At 40.3% G+C, this 22962-nt stretch overlaps 1 long non-coding RNA gene across 1 annotated transcript; it reads left to right on the top strand.

Moving 5' to 3' along the window:
- The first annotated feature begins 18690 nt into the window (after window positions 1–18690).
- On the top strand, window positions 18691–22543 carry LOC143840724 (uncharacterized). Its single transcript, XR_013232350.1, has 3 exons — window positions 18691–18730; window positions 21034–21141; window positions 22497–22543. It is a non-coding gene; the product is annotated as an uncharacterized LOC143840724 (long non-coding RNA).
- Window positions 22544–22962: the final 419 nt, after the last annotated feature.

Genomic DNA, 22962 nt, shown 5'->3' with positions numbered 1-22962 from the left:
CACCAGTAGGTAGGTAGATAAAATATCAGCACAGATATGTTCCAAAGATTCAGAAGGGAGATATTAAGGTTTGAAGATGAGCCCAACTGGACATTGGTTTGTAGTTTAGATGGTCAGAGACAAACAATAACAGGTGCTTGCAGTGGTAATGGGAAGGCAGACATGAGTTGCTACAAGGCAAGGAAGAACATACATGGTGCAGTGTGGGTGTTGTAGCTCAAACACTGTAAATTAGAAAGACATATTTGTAATTGGCACTGCTGACAAAGAAGTGGCACTAAAGTTACAGATGGAGTCAGAACTGATGCTGGAACAAGCAGCCTAAATAGCTTGTCACTCTGAGCTCATTAAGAAGTAAAATGCAGATCAGGGAACAGCTGAGCAGCTGGGTCAGGTTGTTCATTGGCTAATTTAGTCCAAACAAGAAAGAGGGAAGGAATGAAACATGTTCCAGAAGAGTAAAAGAAAGAAAGGAGTTGGCAGAAGGGGAGATGTCACCCACTTGCTGCAATGACAAATACAACTTGGAAGAAAGCTGACAAGTGCCGAGACCAAGAGGACATGAAGAATTGCGGCAAATTAGGTATTCTGGATATCTTTTTTAAAAAGGCTGTCCATCAGCCAGTTCTCTCATAATATACAAACCATATTGAGTTACCCTGTTTTAGTACTTATATGGCTTTGTGTTGGTTCACACACTTATGTATTGAAGTATTATTGTGTGGTCTTAACTATTCCACCAAGCTGCAGTTGATTCAACAGTCTCATCAGTCCTATCTGGAGGAATTAGGTCTACAGCTCTATGTCTACAGTTCTTTCTACTTTTTCTTTAACTGCCACATTGGAAGGGCCAGCAAAGAGAAGCTCTTCCACCTGGCATTTGGTTTGGGTCAATAAATCTGCTGAAGATCACCCATAAGGGCCTTCCTTTGCCCACTTCTCACATCTTGGAGTATTGTGAGCCAACTGACTGATTATTACACTTAGCAGCTTTTTTTCAGGATTCAATCTTTTAAAGTTTTTACATTGTTTTTACTTTTTTAATGAATTATTTTATCAAATTGTTGTAAACCACACTGAGACAGCTATGCCAAAAGGAGTGGTCATAGAAACTGATCTAATGAAACCCACACTATATAACACACACACACCCCAATCAGGTCAAGTTCCATCAAATCAAATATTTTCATGGTCAGATGGATATTTCTAGGAGAGTTAAAAGCAGGCACGAAGAGAAGAATCTACTTGAATGTTTTATCTAGTGTTCAGAGTTCTACTACCATTCACCACTGAGGTTCTATTAACTAATTACTAGCTGGCAAAAATTCTGTATCTCCCTTATCTTCCCTCTGGCATGTTTTCTGTCCCATTTGGTTACTAAACACTGGCCAACCAATCTTTTCCAACTTCAGTAAATTATACTGACAATAAAGTATTTTGAAGGAACCTAGAGGGGGCGTTACAAGAAATATACTTGTGGAGCATTATCTTGTTGCGTCCTCCCTCCTTGTGCAGCCACAGTCACCTCCCACATGGCAAAGCTTAGGAAAATACAGAGGAAGGGAATCAAGATGAGGAGGGAGTTGGAGCACCTTATCCTGGTGCCATTAACTGGAAAATAGTCATTGATAAACTTGACATAGATACGTAGCTGCAACTGACATGGGGATACCACTAAGGGTTTTTCAAGACAAGTGAGAAGCAGAGATAGTTTTTTCATTGCCTTCCTCTGCAGAGCATTCACTGGTGGTCTCCCATCCCTGTACTAATCTTGCTTAGCTTCTAAGATCTGATCAGATCAGGCTAGGCCTTGCTGCCTTCCTTCTCTCTCCATTCCAATAAACTGTTAATCACCCTTCATTTATTTCAGGCTATTAGCTGCCTTCTGTGATGTGGCAGTATAGAAGCTAGCCTTAATTAGTGGATTAATGGGAGAGTAGGGTTACAATCCCTTGGGAATGCATTCCATACTATTCTAGTAGTTTATGAAATGAAGGCATTAGGTATGAAATAGAGGAATAAAATACAGCCAGCAAAGGGTAGTAGTTAAAGTGCTGAACTGGGATTTGAGGAACTAGCCAAGATAAACTGGTGACCTTGGCCCAGTCACTCTCAGACTAACCATCTTCACAGGCTTGTTGTACAAATAAATTAGAGAAAAGGAATGAATGTACAAATAAATAAATATTGTTGATAATTTAAAAAAAGAAATACTTATCAAGTACATGGCTGAAATGTTTGGAACACAATTTTCTGATAGTTCAGTCTCTATCAAGTTGTGTTTCAGAGGAAAAGTTAAGAGCCAGGGATAAAAAGTGCCCAGCTTTTCCCAAAATTGATAAAACCTCATTGCCCTGAGAGAATGCATTCTAGAATATTTCATAAGGGAATCTTCAAAAGTGACTTACCTTCTCCTTCAATTCCTTTCCCCAGGTTTTTTAACACCTACAGTAGCTCTTTAGTTTCATAACCACTTTGTACTGAATAAATAGGCTGATATTTCTAGAGAGGTAAAATGATATTTAGATTTGACATAAAGGAGTTAAAAGTAGAGAGCTTTCTCCTGTGTGGGAACTGTTATAATGTTCTATTATCCCTGCAGGGATGGAGAGAAATTCTTGTAAATATTACTTATTTAACAGAACATTCTTCAACAACCTATCAAACTACTTAGTAATATCATAGGAATAAATCATGAGAGACTGGTGTGTTAAAATGATTAAGGCTGGCTTAATTTTACTCAATCAGAACATTTTCCTTACAGAATACAATTTCTAGATTATAGATATTGAAAATATTTCCTGAATAACTTTTCAGAAGCCATGCATCCAACTCTGACAGTCTAACTAGACCCAACAAATAAATATATACCTTTGCTTTTTAACACCCCCAGTGTTAAATATCTAATTAATAATATTCTTTTTGATGCTATCTATGCAAATACATTAGATGGCTTAAATTTTGTGTCAGATATTCATTATAATACCATTATTAATTCCATTTACGGCTGAGTAAAGAGAGATAAATAAATTAGTGGACATTATCCCAAAACATTACAACAACAACAACAACAACAACAACATATTATTATTATTATTATTATTATTATTAATATTTAAATTGTGACAATTAAACAACAATACAATCCAACATCTAACAAATAGTCCAACAATTCATAAATAGGGAGGGAGGATGGGTTCCGCGTCTTCAGGTGCCCTCATGGGGAAAAAGAGGCCGAGCAATGTCAGGCCATCCGTTTAACTGATACCTAGCTCAGCCACGCCCACTGTTGCCATGCCAACACACACACTGCCCAGAGTAGGGGTAGTCTAACTGCGGCCCTCCAGATGTCCATGGACTACAATTCCCAGAAGTCCCTGCCAGCAAATGCTGGCAGGGGCTTCTGGGAATTGTAGTCCATGGACAACTGGAGGGCCGCAGTTTGACTACCCCTGGCCCAGAGAATGCCAGGGCTGGGAGTTCTCTCCCACCAGCCAGGTCCCTATCAGTGTTCCTCCCCTGCAGCAGCAATGGCCCCTTTAGATAACTCTTGGGGGCTTTTTATTATTATTAATATTTACATTTCTTACCTGCCACTCCCAGCAAGCCGGGTCATGGTGGGTTACAACCTAAAAACCCCACAACAATAAAATCCCATTAAAACACTACCAAACATTACAAAAACAATCCTTCCCCATATGGTATTCCTGCCACTGGGGTGGCAGAGGGCTATGTCAACCAATCATCACTCATGATATTCTAGCAAGTGATGTAACTTCCTAAGGGTGAGGGAGGGGGAAACCAGATCTTCCTTCTGCATCAGCCTCAACTGTAGACCTGTTGGAAAAGCTCCATCTTACAGGCCCTGCGGTAAACCGACAACTCCTACGGTCCCTGCAGCTCTTCCGGAAGCTCATTCCACCAGGCAGGGCCCAGGACTGCAAAGGCCCTGGCCCTGGTTTAGGCCAGGCAATGTTCCCTGGGAATGGGAATGACCAGCAAGTTGGTACTTGCAGAGTGCAAAGCCCTCCAGGGGGCATAGAGTAACAGGCGGTCCCCCAGATACCTGGGTCCTAGATTTTGAGGGGCCTTAAAGATTAAAACCAGAACACTGAACCGAATCCGGGCCATTACTGGCAACCAATGCAGCTGCCTCAGCACTGGCTGGATATGGGCCCTCCAAGGTGTTGCTGTGAGGACCGCGTTTTGCACCAGCTGCAATTTCTAGGTTAGGGACAATGGCAGGCCTGTGTAGAGCGCGTTACAGAAGTGTATTCTGGAGGTGACCATTGCATGGATCACCATAGCTAGGTGCACTAGTAGCTGTGCCTGGCATAGATGGAAAAATGCCTGGCGGGCTACTTTTCTGACCTGTGCCCCGATGGTCAGTGAGGCATCCAAGGTCACTCCCAGGAACTGGTCTGCACTGGCCCTTTCAACTACCTAACCCAGAAATGCAAGATACGAGATCAGGTGGTAGCTGGCTGGGTCCCATGGATCCAGCAATGGTTTTTTGAGGTGCGGGTGAACCACTGCCCCCTTCAGCAGCCCAGGGAACTCCCTGGTAGACATGGAGAGATTAACAATAACTCTGAGCTGACCTCCTATCCACTGGCCAGCCCTTTTGAGCAGCAAAGAAGGACAGGGATCAAAGGGACACATGGTTGCCCTCACTGACCTCAGCAACTTGACCACTTGGTAATAAGAGCCATCTGAAGCCATCAAATGTCACCTCCACATGCAGCCAACAAGCCTCCAGTTCCCCATCTGTATCAACTGTGGTGGGAAAGGCACAGTGGAGTGACAAGACTTTATCCGCAAAATAGGTCAGTAATGCCTCACAGCTCAAGTCCAATTTATTAATATTTTGGCACCCCTCCTTGAGAGTGGGTGTTTAGCAGTACCTAACCAATTGTTTTTCCACTTTCACTGCCATCTCATATGCCCTCATAAGTGTGCAATAAGATGTTGTTGCCACATAGTCATGGGTTTTCCACCACATCCACTGTAGTCATCTCACTTCCCTCTTCCTCTCCTGAAGCTCTCTGGTATAGCAGGGGGCCTGTTTGAGGTGAGAGGAGAGAGGATGTCTAGGTGCAATCTTGCCTATGGCAGCCATCAGGCAGGACTGCTAGTCCTCCACCAGCGCTGTTAACGAGTCACCAGGAGGCATTGAGTTCCACAGAACATTCTGGAAACCAATTGGATCATGTCTCTGCGGGAGGGCTAAAATGTGTGCTTCACCCATGATGCATTTTATATATGTTTTCAAAGTAGCATAGCTTCTGTATTTAAGCTATTGACAACTGCCACACACAGGTTCAAGCAAAAACATTTATACAGAAATCAAGCAAATCAGTGTACAGCATAATTTGTGGCCTAGACTAGTGCAGTTCTTTAATAACTCTGAAATTGAAAGCAGAAAGCAGAATTGAAAGCAGTTGTGTTTGCTGATAAAACTCCTCCACCTCAACCATCTACCTCAGATAAGACCTCCTTTGGCATCTCTGCAAAACCTGATGCAGTGGGTGTATCAGGAAAACACTGTAGTTATTTGGTGTGACTTTAAATGGCTACGTCCAAGATGCTTTCACCGAAGATGAGACCATCTAGAGATGGAGAAGTTGATCTTGAACTGGAAAGGCTGGGAGTCATCAAACATGTAAGCAATGAATTTTGCAGGTTATCTTGGTCACTTTAAAAAACAATCCCCTTAGTTTACCTTCTGTGTTTTGTGTTCCTTTCTCAGATTGCCATAATGCTGGGAATTGTAAGACACAATGGTGATAGCTCGTTTGGACATGCAAGTCTCAAAGTCTCAGAACTCTCCCAAGGTAAAACAACCATTGTCTTTAGCAAAGTACCTAGCATTCTGTGAGTTGCAAACAATTGATCAAGACCTGTAATGGCAGCAGCAGATTGGAAAGCTGGAGCTGTGATGTCTTCAACATATATTGATTATGACTCAACAACAATTTTAAAGTACTGTCCTGAAAAGTTTTAGCAAAATTGATGTGAGCTTGGGACAAAGGCTTCCTAGTCATTCCCTAGGGATTATTATGAGGTTTATGGTGAGTAGGTTGACAAGTGATGTATGCTTTCACAAATATTTCTAATTCATTGTCCATCTCTGGCTGCACAGCCCTGTTGGTTAGAATTTTTGCTCAGAAAACATCTTGGTGTGCTGCATATGTTGACAGTGTAATGCAGTGTCCTGCTGCTGAAATTACAGCATTATTTCCCCATAGAAAATAGCTCACATTATGTGATGGTATGAATTCTTCAGCAAACTTCTCATACAGCCTTCACTGTTGTAGAAAACATATCAAGAAGAGCAATTATGTTTCCAGATTTTGTAGATGAGTGTATCATCATAAACTTTAAACATTATATATGAGGATACAGAATTAAAGTTGGCTTGTTTGGTGGGAAATCAATGCATTTCTTGTTGTAAATTCAGGTTTTAAGGGTATGACCATAAACATAATTGTGAAATTTCTTCACTCCTGCAATAATGATATCCAGTGCTTCCTCATCAGTCTGAGCATAGTTTCTCTCAGGTGAGGTCATGGTACTTAAGTAAAAAAGCAATAGGCCCATCAATTCCATCAATCAGAATTAGGACAGCTGTAGCACCAAATCGTGAGTATGACACATAATGAACAGTGACCTCTGCCCATTGTACTAAGCAAGTACCTAGGCAGAGAGCTCTGTGACATTTTGAAAGGCTTCATCATACATTTCCATTGAACTTTTTAAATCTAGCAGTTGATAAAGTATTGTGCTATGGTGGCTTTATCTTTCAAGGACATAGGGTAAAAGTTGAAAAATTCCAGGAAGACTTGAAAATCTTGTCTGCCATCCTGTCTTCTTTTTGGTTGCCAACTACATCAATATGATATCAGAAGGTGATACTAGAAACTTTGATCTGAACTCTCTTTCTCACTCTCTTTCCCTCTCCCTCTGATACTTGAGAGCACATAGTTGTATACTATTACTAGGAAACTATATGAATTGCTCTTCATATGAAACAATAATTAGTATATCATTAAAGTATGGTGCAACTCCTGGGATCTCTCCTCCCAGTACTTTCATAAACCACTGAAAAATTCAAAGTGTTACAAGAATTCAAAATTGGAGGTACTTGATAAAAAATGTCCACGATGTGATTGTGTTTCAGCAGCAATGTCATTTATTATCAAATGCAAGTTTGTCAGGTTGTTCTCAAGAGTCTAGTGGTTTTTCTTAGGGGGAATACACTTTTGTGGATTCCTCGAAAAGCGCTAAAACGAAGCGATTTTTGCAGGAGTGTTGCAGGAGTGTTGCAGATTGTGTATGATGTCATGAATAACGAAAAATAAATAACGTTACACAATGGTAACACTTCAGCAACATTAACGCTGTGTGGAATGGCCCTGTATCTAGTTTTGGCAATGTTCTACCTTGCCTTTCTAATTCCAACAACTTGCAACCTGAACACTTTGGCTGCACAGGATGGCTGCTGGGAGCAGTGTTTCCTGGTAGTCTGATGACCACCAGAGGACAACTTCCCACATGCTGTACCCTACTACTATTTGGTATTATAATAAAGCTGTAGCCTTGTTTGTTTCCATAGACCATGACTGAGTACTCTTTATCAGCCTCCTCCATGCCCCCCTGCTATGTAATGGTGTTCTAGGGAAAACTGAAATAAGAAACATATCATCTGATAGCGTTTCTGTTGCTGTACCCCTTCCTTGAAGTTCACAGGTAGGGTTGGGCACTTTGGCCACCATGCCACTGCTGGCTGCTTCGGGCTGGAACAGCCTGAAACCCTGCTTCAGAAAGATTAAACAAAACCAAGGAGTATGGGATGAATCCTACAGCAGTGCCCAGCACTGCCCAGTTTTTGCTGGAAGTGACAGTGCATGTTGGTGAAAAGTTGGTGAGTCTGTATCAACCCATTTCAAAGCCCAGAAATAGATACCTCCATTTTTAAACAGTTCACTTATTTCACTCCCCGCCCAGTGAAGGGGGAAATTTAGAAAGTGTTCAGGGAATAATCAACATGATTTGTGATCTAGGTTTCTCTAGAGTTTCTTCAAGTATCAGGTTAAGACCAAAAATACGGTATTTACTTTAAAGGAAAATGAGGCTGTGTTGAACTACCATCTAAAAATATTGTTTCCCAAAGAGTATTTTTTCTAGTATTGGACACAACTGTAATTTGTATGTGAATTTAATTTTTGATAGCCTAATTGGAAAAATATTTAGTCTTGCATTTGAGTAAATGCAGTCATCTGTTTCAACTATCTCAGGGTTAGTCACAAACTGCTGTGAAAATGCCATAAAGCAACTGCTGAAAAATCAGTAAGACACAACAGCATCAATCTCAGAGTTGCAAAAATACATATGAAATGATTTACAAAGGAAAGAGTGAGAAATTAATCTCTTGGAAATGATTAAAGCCCAGTGCAGTGTCATGCAATCAACACTGAAGTTGTTTATCGTAATACCAGTTTTTCCTCCGTCATTTCCAATTTGTAACTCTGAACCATTTTTTTTCTATTTTGCTTCCTTGCTATAAGCAAAAAAAGTTGAAAGACCATTCAAATTGTGGGTTTTTAAGGTTTGTCCACAAAAACTCCAGGATTGCAAATCTTCTTTTCCCTTATATCCCCAGGCCTGACCATTGCTCAATAGACTTCAAATGAGCTCTTCATGGGTGTTTGCTGAACTATGAATTAAAGGAAATTGGATAAAAATGGTTCTAAATGGAACATATATCAGTACAAATACAGAAGCTCTCTTTAACGTTAGGACTCAAAACAGAATTCCCAGGAGCAAAATAATATAAAATAATTTCTTGAGACTTTTCTGAAGGGATTCACAATTACTGACACAGTTCTGAATCAGTACGACAGGCATTTGTGTTTTAACACTTCTGTAAAGATGTGTGCAAGTGACACATCCATGCATTGACTCACTTCATGGGAAAGGAAAGCAGGCACAAGAGTTCTGGCCCTACCCCTCACCTTTGTGCAATCACTGAGTTGTCTGCACATTATTAATATTGTCATACATATGTATCCCCCCAAGATTAGCTATTCTGCTTTCCAAATGTTGCTGATCAGAGAGATGAGGCATGTATATAGGCATTGCTTCTATGCATTCTCATTGTACAGATGGATTGCTGATCATGGGGCGGGGGGGGGGGGAGCAGAGCTAGCATTCTTTCACCTTCCTACATGGTGAGTGAATGCACAAATGGATCATCTTCTGCACAGGGATAGTGTGTAAGAGCAATCCTAAGCAGGTCTCAGAATATTACTACACTTCCTAGCCAACTCAGGGCAGAGCTATATTCTTCAGGTAATAAAAAGAAACATGTGGGAAAATGAGAAACATCTTATTGAAGTTGGGTTGAACCGGGGTTATGCTCTCGCCATTTCTTTGGTCTCTCTTCTACTCAGAACTCTATGACCCAATATTTCTCAAATTTAGTAGATCCAATTCACCGTTGTGCATTCATGATGACTAGAATTAATGTTTATCCATCATCTGTTGTTAAAAGGAGACATCGAAACATACCCATAGAACAAAGGATATGTGCCTGCCATCTTGATGAACCAGAAACAATCGTGTATATATTATTAATTTGCCCATTATTCCTCAAACAGCGGTCGCGCCTAATTGGGCCCATTTTGCAAGCCCAAAGGGATCTAACTGTAGATGTGACACGGTAGTTATTAGCTGATGTGATCTCCAAAATAACTGAGTGCATTGCAGAATTTTTAGCTACTGTTTACTGGAGAAAGATTCAGCTACATTGGCAGAGGACTTGATTATGAATTGCTTTTATCATATATATATGTGTGTGTATATATATATATATATATATATATATATATATATATATATATATATATATATATATATATATATGGCATCTGGTAATAATTGTGGGTTATTTATTAGTTACTATTCAGTTTTATTTTTAGTATGCCAATAAAGATACTGTACTGTGTATAAATACTACTACTTAGTGGGGCTTACTCCCAGGAAAGGACTCATAGGATGTTAGTGAATCATAGGGAGGCTCAAGAACCTTCAGATGTGAAATGTTATCATCTCAGAAGCTACAACACACAGCATATGTCATTGTGGAAAAGTGGGCATTCTTGAAAAATACTGGGTTTTTGCTTATCTGTCTTGCTACTACATTAAAAAAATGCTTTAGTGCTCAGCCTGAACTAGGGAGGCAATTTTTTTATCTTCTTCCATGTTTATGAGAAAGACCAGAATAACAAATACCTTCGTATCACCTTCCATAGGTCTACCCCAAGGTTTGCTGTTGGGCTTGTTAGAGTTCCTATAGAAGCATAACTTCTGATCATGAAGGATAATGTCATGTATGTCAGTTTAGTTTATGCCCTAAGCTGCAGCCCCGTGTTATAAGAAGGGGAGGGGCATCAAAGGAGAGACTGCACAGCCAGGTAATTAAAAATAAAGTGAACTGATTACTTCTCAGAACTGCCAATAATCTCCATGACAATCAGAGTAATAACTGCACATGTGAAATGATGATTATTATATTATTAATTTCTGTACCGGCTTGCAGTGCACAGATCTTTATACTGTATCTCGTTTGATTGGGTGGTGGCCTTGGAGTCGGAGAGTGGGAGGAAAGCAAATCGCTGTGGGAGGTGATTTTCTGTTTCTGTCAGTCATGCCTTGCCTGGACCTGCATAGCAGAAATCCATGGGTTGGGGGTTTGCCTTGAATGAGTAACTAGTCTTCACAATTTGTGCTTTGCTTTGAGGGTCAGGTGCGCATCAGAGATATGAATGCATTAAGCCCTGATGGTGGATGAAATTGCAGGCATGATTGTGGAGTTTGGCTGATCGCTATGTAAAGAGAGGCATCATCACTGAGTGGTCTTGCAGCCCTCTGCATTCTGGGAGGGGGACGTTCCAGCAGGATTCAGAGAATTGCCCAGGAACGGGAGCTAGCAAGCAACCCTCCCTCCCCCATTAATCACTAGCAATAGAGAGCATGTCTGAATAGTTCTTTCTTCATCCATAGAACCTTCTGTGCATCCAAATTGTACCTTAAAGTCATGTTGCAATGAATGAAATGCAGCTTCAGCAGCTTCCCCATTAACAATAAGAGCTCGTATTTTGTTAGAACACTGCAGATTATCATGGTTACCTCCCCCATCGAAGACATTTCAATGTGATTCTTAATCAGTACATCAGTACTATATGACAAATGGATATTTATTCATGGCATGCATTGTATCAATGAAAAAAACACAAATTGCTAAGAGTATTATACACACACAGATACACACACACACAGAGCATCTTCCTTGACATTATGGAAGTTTTGTGTTCCTAATCCAAAACTACATGAGCTGAAGCCAAAGAAAGTTTCATTAAACCCCCTGTGAACTGAATCTGCCAAGTTCTGCACAGTGCTACTTAAGACTCACATATGTGATCACTGACTTTGAACAAGCTACAATCACAGCAACCAAGGAATTTGCACCAGTTTAGAACAAAGCTAGTTTCTTTCACTTGAGCCAACACTATTGGCAAAGAATACAAAGAGCTGGATTGGCAACTCAGCATGGATTAAATCCAGAATTCAATTTGAAGCTCCATTACCTGCAAGCCTTAGCCTTCCTACCAATTGAGGAAATGCTTTTGATAACAATAAAAAAGAGGACCAAATCCCAATGGAAACACACAAATATTGTACAGTGGTTTAGGTAGAGCTGTGCTTGATGGTGGAGCATCACATGCTTCCAGCAACGAATCTACAAGCTGAAAACCTCCTCCTGCCTTCCCTAAAGCTTTGACCGATAACCTCGAAGGGTATTCTCAAATATATAAAACTGACATCAGTCCTTAGATGTATTTAGTAAGGTCCCCCCTTCAAAGCAACACAGAAACATGGATAAATGTTACACCTGATCTGTAGGAACACATCTTTTTACCAGGACAATAATTGCTTAATAAAAATAAATGTCAAAATTGTGAACATTCTTGCTGTAAGCCGTTTTTGGAACAATATCAACGTTTTGCTAAACATTCTAGCATATGCTGAATTCAAACATATGCTATTTTACATTTGCATAGGAGTAAGGGTTTCTCACACAACCGTCTCTGGTAATTTGCTTGTGATTCGCACTGGTGCTTAAACATTTAGGCAAGATATGACATGTATTAAAGTAGGTCTGTAAATGTAAATGTCTGCTTGTACTTTAAGATGGTCAGAAGGGTAGCTAGGGCTAGCTTTAGAAGCAAAAGTGATTACGGTAACATTTGCTTTGTGTTGACAACATTCCTAACTGTAGAAATCTCTTTGGATTCTTGATACATGTTTTAAAGTCAATGTACATGGAAGGCTGTGGCCCCTGTTAAGACGATACTGATGCTGGGGAGTGCCATCAAGTCACAAATAACTTATAGGGACCCTGTGTAAGGTTTTCAAGGCAAGAGATGGGCAGTGGTGCTTTGCCATTGCCTCCCTCCTTATTGTCACAACTGTTGTATTCCTCAGAGGTCTTCCATCAAAATACAAGGCAGAGCTTAGTTCCCAAGATCCAACAAGATTGAGCTGGCCAGGATTATCTAGATCAGCCCTACACTGCAAACAGAATAATTTATCATAATTTAAGATTGTTCCAAAACTGTTTATGGGTCAATGTTTGCACGCTTGCTTCTTCCGCTAGTAGCCAAATAGTGATGTATTAGATGTTACACGGGAAATACAATAAATACAATACTGGGGGGGGGGGGTTCTTGATTAAAAATTTGGTCTGTATGGAGCAATAAATTGCAAATGCAGAATTAATGTTACCTTGTGGAATATCTCCATTTCTGACCATTTTTGGAAATGTTTTCTTTCCCTGATGAGTGAAAGTAGGCGAAATTTCCCTCACACCCTGATTATAATTGAGTCTGGAACCCGATGGGTCAGCTGCTTTCCAAATCAGTAGATTAAAAAGAATTTTTTTTTAAATGTTGGAACCAGAATAAGGCTTAGGAAAATATTGGATTTGAACTGGGAATGAGTAGTAAGATAAGAAGAAGAGCTGTTTTAATACTCAGTTTTTTTATACATTGAAGGAGTCCCAAAGAAGTTTACAATTGCCTCCCCTTCCTCTCTTCACAACAGACACCATGTGAGATAGCTTGCAGAGAACTGAGACTATTCCTGCATTTCTGGATGTCAGAACATATAGCAGACTGGTATTTTCCCAGCACTGAATATGGCATAAACCATTAGTTAAGTTTCATTGACTTGTCTTCATTCTTCTTTCCCCCTGTTAATTTCAAAGCAGTTATCTTAATATTGGATATCAGTGCAAATCTGTACCCTGTGGCCTTTTTAAAGGAAATATGCAGAGATTCTCACCAGCTCTGATAGGCTTTAGTCATAGGAGAGAAATCTTCTCCAGTATTTTAATGCAATTGGAAATTGGTAGGAAACACCCTTTTACAAAAGGAATGCAGGTATAGTGTATCTACAAATGATATACATTTATCAGTGGTGATATAGAAGCAGGTTCACTATGATATGATCCCATGCTGCTCTGGGTTCGTGTCTATGAATAAATTAATGTTCATGTCTTTGATCCCAGTCCCGTAGCTGCTTCATAGGCCCTTTGCTAGACTGACATGAAACTGCATTACCTTAAATGCACTAGGGATGAGCAAATGTTTTCTGTTTTGTTCTGTTTCACATTCATTTTGGTTTTTGTTAATGGTTTGGGGCCACTGGTTTTCAGTGTCATTTTTATTGAATTGGGGTGTTGGATTGTTTTGAAATATTATTTAAGTTTCCGCTATACATCAAATATTCATCAAGCACCCCCCCCCCATATGTGTATGTAGAGAGATAGCGATAGGGGGGAGGTACACAAATAAGTGTGAAAATTACATACTTTTTCCAGGAAAATTTTGATAGGCAAAAATAGAAAAAGTAATGAAAATAAAGAATGGTGAGCTTTATTTGTTCAAGACAGAAGGAATTTGGGGGTCAGAATTGCTGAAATAGCTATTGTTAAACTGAGTACGAGAGCCAATTTGGTGTAGTGGTTAGGAGTGCGGACTTCTAATCTGGCATGCCGGGTTCGATTCTGCGCTCCCCCACATGCAACCAGCTGGGTGACCTTGGGCTCGCCACGGCGCTGATAAAATTGTTCTGACCGGGCAGTGATATCAGCGCTGTCTGTTGTGGGGAGAGGAATGGGAAGGCGACTGTAAGCTGCTTTGAGCCTCCTTCGGGTAGGGAGAAGCGGCATATAAGAACCAACTCTTCTTCTTCTTCTTCTTCTTCTTCTTCTTCTTCTTCTTCTTCTTCTTCTTCTTCTTCTTCTTCTTCTTCTTCTTCTTCTTCTTCTTCTTTAAATGATACATACAGTATAACAGTTTCTGAACTGTATAGGCCTGGTATTTCTGTTCTTATTTGTATTCATATGAGAATATAATGAACAAAGTAATTGTCTGGAGCACTGTCAGAGAATATCCTTCAATCAAAATAATCCACCCTAGCCAAGGCTACACTACAGCCAATTAAAACAGGTGGACAACTCTTGGTATACTTCAGCCTAGGCATGTTCACCCCCCCCCCAAAAAAAAAATCCAGACCACTTCAGGTTTGGAAGAATCCAATTTGGTCTGTTAAAATGCCAACCAAATCAGCTGCTTCAGATCCAGCTTCATCTGAAGTGCTTCAACTTTAATGAGAAATCTAAAGTTTCTGCCACTTCTGTGGCCTGGGGGGTGAGGTTTGAGTTAGAGGCTACAGACTTTCAGGATAGCTTCAGGGGACTCTTCCCTGACTCCCCTCCAAGTTTCAAAAAGACTGGGCTAGGAGGTCAAATTCTAGGGGCTCCCAAGAGGGTGCCCTCCATTATATCCAATGTTGAGAAAAACTATAACGGTACTCTATCTTTTCTCATCATTGGATATAATGGAAGTAGGATAGGGAACCCCTAGAATAGGCCCCCCTGGTCCAATCTTCTTGAAACTTGGGGAGGGGGGAATTAGAGAAGAGCTACCCTGAAAGTTTGGAGCCTCGAACTCAAACCCCTACCCCCCTCCCAGGCCATGAAGATGGTGTAAACCTGAAAATTGCCAAAGCAGGAAGGGGACTCTCACTCACTCTCAGGTCTAGCATGCAGGTGCCACCCTCCAGACTGGATATGTTAGGAATAAACTGGAATTGCAGCTTGTCTTCATACAGAGAGCAGTTCCCATTCCCAGCACCTCCCCTGGGGAAAAGGGATATTGAATTCCAGAGCTGCAGGGGACAGCTCCAGGTGAGAACTGGATACCCACTGAAGTCCGCACAGAGCTCATCTGAGTTCCCCTGCAAAGGAGGGGGATGCCTGTTGGTGGGGGAGGGGTAGTGTCACATGGACACCTTCCTCCTCCTCAGCAAGATCAGCACATGCACCACCTCTATTCCTCCAAGTGGAGGAGCTAAGGGTGGCCTAAGCACTGAATCCATGTTTCCATCATCGCAGGCTCTCCCTTCCAGCCACATCCCTAACAAAAAAGAACAGTCAAGAGAAAGACTAGCTGCTAGTTTTCAATCCCCACTTTTCACTGCCCAAAGGAGTCTCAAAGCAGATCACAATTATCTTTCCCTTCCTCTCCTCACGCCAGACACAGATCATTTAGGGCTTTATAACAGTGAATTTGATCTGGTCTCCACCTGGGAGAGCACTGACGTAATATGTGCTCTCCACAGAGGCCCAGTGAGGATTTATGCTGCTGCCTTCTGAACCAGTTGGAGATTGTAGGTCATCTTCAAGGGCAGTCCTGTGTAGAGTGAGTTTCAGAAGTCTGTTCTGGAGGTGATGGTTGTGTGGATCACAGCAGCTAGGTCTGGTGCCAATAATTATGGTAAAAGTTGTCATGCCTGGCAAAGGTGGTAGAATACCTGGTAGGTGACATTTTTTACCTGGCCCTCCATAGACAGGGAAGGATCCAGAATCACACCCAGGCTCCAGTTGGTGGTCACAGGTGTTAGGCAGACCCCATCAACAGCCAGAGTTTCACCACATCTCCTTTAACATGTTGACCCAGCCAGAGGACATCCATCTTTGCTGGATTCGACTTCAGCTCACTCCGCTTGAGCCAATCCATCATGGCCTCCAGGCTCCTGAATGTGCTTGCCCTCTCTGAAGAAGGGGGGCGGTTCTTCTGCATATTTGTCCTCTTGCTTGCATTTCCTCCACCACCAGCCATGAGATATCCAGCCCACCCACCCCCATAGCATCTAGGCTACCTGAAAACTCTCTGTCACTCCTCCTTTTCACCTTCTTTCCTCCCTCTTCCTCTCTGTGTGGCTCCTGCTTGCTTATGGGGTAAGGTGACCAGATTTTAACATTGGTAAAAGCGGGACACCATTGACTGGGGGGGGGTTCTTAATTTAAAATTTGGTCTATATGGAGCAACAAAATTTTTCATAGAACTCATAGAATGCAAAAATAGTATTGTAATATATATTTTTAAATTTCAACATAAGTACAATCTGGTCACCTTATTATGGGGGTAGGGGAGTGTTCCCATCCCCATTTGCACAGGGTCCTTTTTCAGATTCTATGGATGTTTCTGGACTCTGGAAGGAACAAGAGAAGTGAGTCAGGAGGGCTGACTCCACCTCCTGCCCCACCCTTAGTACGTCACTGTACTGCATTACAGTCTGTAGGGGAATATCAGAAATAGTGGACAAAGTGAATTTCTCACCATTACTGAGCTTCTTATGCAGTAATTTCTGATAAAGTCAGTGTTCCCGTAGGCACAATGTTTTAAAAGGCTGCTTTTGTTGAATCCTGTTAGTAAATCAACCAAATTAACTTAATTTATCAAACCACTTAGTCTAAAATAATCCAGTTATCTTCATAGGAGAATGCAATAGAATCAGAATTTAAAAGCAATTAAAGATGTTAATGTTATTTGCTAAACACCAAGGTGCTATTATTCAGATACATGCCAATATGTTCACAAGAAAGCAAGTCCATTTGATTTTTTTTAGGAGAAAGTCCTTTTTTTTGTCCTACTACACACTGAGAGATACTACACACTGGCTAGATGTTCCCCCCCCCCCCCCCGATTCTTGAAGCAGTCAGATCTATCATCATTATTTCAAGTATAATAATATATTTATATCATATAAAGGTAAAATCCATGTACATTTTAACTAAGTCTGAAAAGGAATGTGTATTCTATTGATTTGCTCTGTTTAGTAGTCCTATCTAGTGGCAAACTCTATTCAATTCACTCCAGAATCAATTTAATACCTTCTCTGCAATTTTTTAAAAAGAAAACTCATGTGTTTTCTCAGTTTGTAATGTCTACTAATGGTTCGAATGCCATAGTGCCCCCTAGGAACTGTGATTTAGTTGCACCTGTCCTTCCTGCACCCATGTCACCGCATCAGTCATGGCAGAGAGCACCCAGAAATTCAACCACCCTTCTGTAAATAAGGATAATGCAAAAAAGGGAAAGTTTACAATTAGTTTGCAACAGCCATATAAAATATTTGCAAGAACCAACCAGAAGAACTGAAACAAGCAAAGAAAATGGTCTTCTAACACAAAGGTGCTTGATTGTATGGTTACATAATACAAAACGACCAGTAAGAATCAGGGATTAATATTAAGTATTCTATTTTTAGCAAGGGAGTGGTTCCTGTTGGCAGCAGAGGCCAGGATCTGTGGTAATGGCTTTAATCTATGTGTAGAATGGTACCAGATAGATATCAGGAAAAAAAGTTTCACAGTCAGAGAAGTTCAGCAGTGGAATCAACTGCTTAAGAATATGATGATGAGCTACTTTTCACTGACAATCTTTAAGCAGTGGCTGGACAGATACTTGTCCTGGATAGTTTAGGCTGATCCTGCATTGAGCGGGGGGGGGGTCGGACTCTGTATGGCCCCTTCCAACACTATGTTTCTATGTTTAAATAATTTCATATCACTAGAATTCATTCAGATTAATAGCACACAGCCATCAACAAGAATGCATAAAGAAAAAGGGATATGACGCACACACACAAAAATTCTGTTCAGGCACTTAGTCAACTGGGAAAGGAAAACAGCCCTGGAACGAGCTCAGTGGAGTGGCCTCTGAGGCATCAACATTGTTAGTAAAGTATCTGAGCCAAGTGCTGCAGTATACTGACAGATTTACTGCAACTTGGTATTGCATGGACTATCCACCTGTAGGCCACTGATTCTGTCAGTTAAATAGACTGTCTGCTCCTGGCTCCTACACGTTGATTGCTCATGTGAGGAATTTAATTTGATGTGGAGAAGAAGTTCTGTGGGTAATAGCAAACAATTTGCCAGTTTTACAAACTACAAACATCACACCAAACCACTAGGAACTTTGATAACATCACTAGTCAAAGGGGACTGATATGATTTTCTATGCACAAATTCATGTCTGACAGCCTTCTCCACTTTCCATGTCAGGAGCAGACTAGGAAAAGAAAAAGGCCCTGGATCAAGCCAAATTGAGTGGCCCCTGTGGTCTTTGTACAAGGCCAAGCAACTGAGGCACTCAGGTGATTAGGTCACCCACTGGAAGCAATGCCAGTTGGCAAGCTGACACCAACTGCCATTGCTGTAGAAGGGTCTGAGCCAGGGGGGCCCTTTAAATGCTGACATAGTTGCTGGGGCTTGGTTCTGCTAGCTGCTGGACATGGACACCAGTGGCCATCTAGGGTAGTAGCTTGCTAGGAAATTGCTCTGTATTTTACATGGTCCTTGATTCTCATTATCAAGCTTCCAAGTCATCAATGATCCAAATGAAACAGATTTTCTCCCAATAAACATGAGACAGAAAAATACATAAAACGTAAAAACAAAACCTCAACATTTACATCATTTTTTTTGTAATCCAAATGGCCTATTTACCAAACTCATTTCCCCCCCTGCAGAAACCAAGCTAAAAATTTCTAATCCCCTCAAGTTAAGGAGAAAATTACATAGTTTGAAGTAACCTGTAGCTACAAGTCAGAAACCATTTCTCCCCAAAACATTTATTATCTAATTCTCCTAAATCCACATCTAAATGAAAAAAGGCCAGATCTTTAATGTCGATAGTACCATGGTGAAACAATGTACAGTAACTAAACAGGACATGAAAGTGTTGTTGTTAAACCGTTATCTCAACTACAACAAACCTGATGTGAAAAAAGTTGTTCAGTGTTGAAAATCTAGACTTAAATCTTTTGCATTTGCTGAGTTAGCAGTCGAGTTTACAATTTAACTCTTATGTTATTGCTCAGCAAGATAGGTTTGGGGCCTACTTCTTACACATATGAATAAATAATGTTAAAGCTAATAAGATCTCTGAGAGAAAATGATGATTGTCTTTAATCACTAACCTTAAGCAGCAGCAAACCATATTATCAAACACCTTCATTTCTTATAAAACTATCTATCACACACAATATAGACCTGATGAAAAGGAAGGTGGAAGTAATCAGGACAGAATGCCAATTACCTCATTACTTGTCATAGCACATTGTAACTGGAAATTGCTTCTTTCAGGTTCTGTTTGCTCAGGCAATTACAATAAACTCTCTGCTTGACATGTTGTTTGCACAGATGTAGAGCATTAATAAACATGAGGGCTAATCTGAATTATTGAACCAGCCGCAATAATTCCAACAAAGGATTTATAATAAGTCCAAGAAAGCTGAGGTATCACTGGAATTCCCTGTAAGCAACACTGACATACTTTATCACATGTAAAATCCTCAAATTTAATGTACAGTACTGGAATATGTCCCAGAGGTATTTTATATTTTCTAGTACTCTAAGCCCCTCAGCAACTTCTATTATGAAAGAGACTCAAGACTGTTAGGGGAATGGCAATAACGCAGACTCACAGGAAAATTACTTTATTTGCCATATGCTTTGCACACCTTTCAGACCCTTATTACCCTGATTTTAGTAAAAAGGAAAATGTTCTACATTGAAACATGAGTAGTACCACATTAAAAGCTCCAAAGTGGGTCTAATTTTCATTTATACTAAGACAACGTGACACCACTTTGGCAATGGGAAAGTGCCTTAAAGTGGGTACAAATTGCATCTATTCTCACCTCGAGGCCCTTTTACATTGCCGGAACAGGTTAATGTAGCTTCCCTGTTAATGAGAATTAGGCCCAGGAACTACATATGAGCGAGGTCTGTTTAGTCATTCTTGATAAACTTTGGCCTGAGAAAACTTTGTTGTTAATATACTAGAATAGGGAGGGGGAGCAATAACAGGTGCTGAAAAATGGGACGGCTGTGTATTGCCACCTTTAAACGGTTATCTTTTTAAAAATTATGACACTAGAGTTGTATCCTATCCTTCTCGATGCTGTGAATAAAGAGGAAGACCAGATACTCTCTTCTGAGAAGAGTCAGCAATTTTTTCATCAGATTTATTTTTAAAATCTCAAAATGTTAAAAAATAGTTTATTTCATAAAGTTTAGAAAAGTTGCTTTTCACAAATCTTTATTTTAAACATGCTAAACAGCACACAATTCTGGGGCTACTTTTTGTGTTGCATTTGTTAAGGATATTTGTTGGATACCACACACTCAAGCTTATTTAGATTCCCTTTTTATGTGAATCTAGAGAAGTTGCCACAAATGTATGTGGGCATCAAGAAATGAAAATGGAGAGACTAAAATATTCCATTAAAGAAGGGGGAAAGTGCAAAGTTATGGTGAAAAGTAAATTAGGCTTCTCTTGCTTTAGTCAACTTGATGACTCAAGTTAAACACCAGAATAAAAGGGTTAACTAATTCAACTAACTTTTCTTCAGGTAACAGAATCCCTGCAAGCCAAAGTGGGCAGAAAACAATATGTCAAAAAAATAACTCTGCTTACTGTGCTGGTTACAGACCTTGCTTGCAACTTGACTTTGCCCTGTGTCATTCTTTCACCATTTACAATTCAATCATTTTTTGGCTTTTCATATGTGAACCTTTGTTAAGCTAGTTTGACACCAACTCTATCTCTCCAGTGGTTCTCTTGAAGGTCCTTCAGGTTGGATTCTTTTTCTCTTGGCTTTCATTCAACTGTAAAAGACACATGGATGCTTCTTCTAGTTGACTTGATCGATCTCCCCCAGGTACTTATTTCCAAAACATGATTTTCTACATAGCATTGTTCCAGTATTTGTTACAGTTTTTCATGACAGAATCATTTTAAGGAGTCTCTATTGTGATGACAGTACTAAAAATATAATTTTCTAAGTGTTGAAGTAAAAGTAACAGGAGAGTGAAGGGTTAAAAATCCTCAGTAGGCAAATAGGAGCCAAATTGACAGGCTATTCTGAGAGCTCAGATTGGTCAGCAACTGCTGAGAGGGAACTGATATGTAGCCACAGCTAGAGAGAGATTCATTCTGATTTTATTCTGATTCTGAGAATGATTCTGACAGAATTTGAGCTGACCATCCACACAGAGGAGAAACTCTAGTTAGAGAACTGAGTTTTCTACTGACAGCTAATCCACATGATGTTTGGACAATTAGGACAGATATTTGCGTGGGGGGGGTGAGTGTGTGTGAGAGAGAGCATGTGCCTCATGCTCCTCAGTAGGTAGTGGGAAACTAGCTCTTCTGGTTTGGTGTAGTGATTAGGAGCACCAACTTCTAATCCGGTGAGCCAGGTTTGATTCCCCACTCCTCCCCCACATGCAACCATAAACTATTTAGTTCTCCTGTCAGAGCTATTCTCATAGAGCAGTTCTGTCAGGGCTCTCTCAGGTTGTCTGGCATGAAGAGGGGAAGTGAAGGTGATTGTAAGCAACTTTGAGACTCCTTTGGTTAGTGAAAAGTGAGGTACAAAACCCAACAGCTATTCATCCTCTTGACTTTTCTGTATTTGTTGGTGGGGGTGGGGGGAGGCTGTATGGGAGAGCCTGTGATGATGGAGCATGGATTAAGCACTTAGGCCAGACTGAGCTCCTCCACTGGAGGACAGTAGGGCAGGTTCACGCAATAATCTTGCTGAGGATTATCCTCTTTTGCACTTACAGAACTAGTTTACTGTTTTTCTTTGAAATAAATATTCCAAAATTTGTAACCTACTGATGCCTCGATTAATGTAATTTTATTGGTATCTATTTTTATTTTTGAAATTTGCCAGTAGCTGCTGCATTTCCCATCCTCGGTTTATACTTGAGTCAATAAGTTTTCCCAGTTTTTTGTGGTAAAATTAGTTCCTTCAGTTTATATTCCGGTCAGATTATACTCAAGTATATGCGGTAATTATTTAATCATTATACCTGCAGAAAGTGTTTGAAACTGCATATTTTTCTCCCCAGTTGGTGTTCTCTCCTTTGGAAATTTAGAGTGTAAATTTGATACAGACTCATAGGGTTGAAGAAACAATAAATTATGGCAGAGAGGTAACTTCAAGGAAAAAAACCACAAGAACACTATTATAACACAAAAGGATATTCTCTGTGCTTTTAATTACAGCTAGACTATTCATGGTAAAAGCAAAACAAAAAACAAAACAAAACAATCTCAACATAACAGTGAAGGTAAGTACTTTTAAAATTTATCTTATTTTATCTTATTTTCATTAAAATCAGCAGACAAATATAATAATTTGGGGGCTGATATTCTTACAGCCTCCCTAGTACTTAAAGTACTTTTAGAAATTAGCAATTGGTCTGCAAAATGTTAACAAGTATCAAATTTGTTGTAATGTATATCAGTAGCCTCTAGGGGTGCAAGTTTCTGCTTTGTAGGTCTTAGAGTTTTGGCCCTGCAAGGCTCCTGTAGAACAGTTTGGAGCTGAGTAAGTTAGTATGAAAGGCTGACTGCAAGAAGGCCCAGCCAGAGAGAGACTGGGCCAGAGAGCTGAATAAAACTTTTTGTCAGACTGCAGCAAAGCTGAGGTGTCCTATGTTCACGATACTACAGAATTATGTTTGTTTTT

This window comes from Paroedura picta, chromosome 6 (assembly GCF_049243985.1).
Source record: "Paroedura picta isolate Pp20150507F chromosome 6, Ppicta_v3.0, whole genome shotgun sequence".
NCBI classification, from domain to species: domain Eukaryota; kingdom Metazoa; phylum Chordata; class Lepidosauria; order Squamata; family Gekkonidae; genus Paroedura; species Paroedura picta.
The sequence above is the reverse complement of the archived record's forward strand: the minus strand, read 5'-3'. Positions and strand labels throughout refer to the sequence as shown.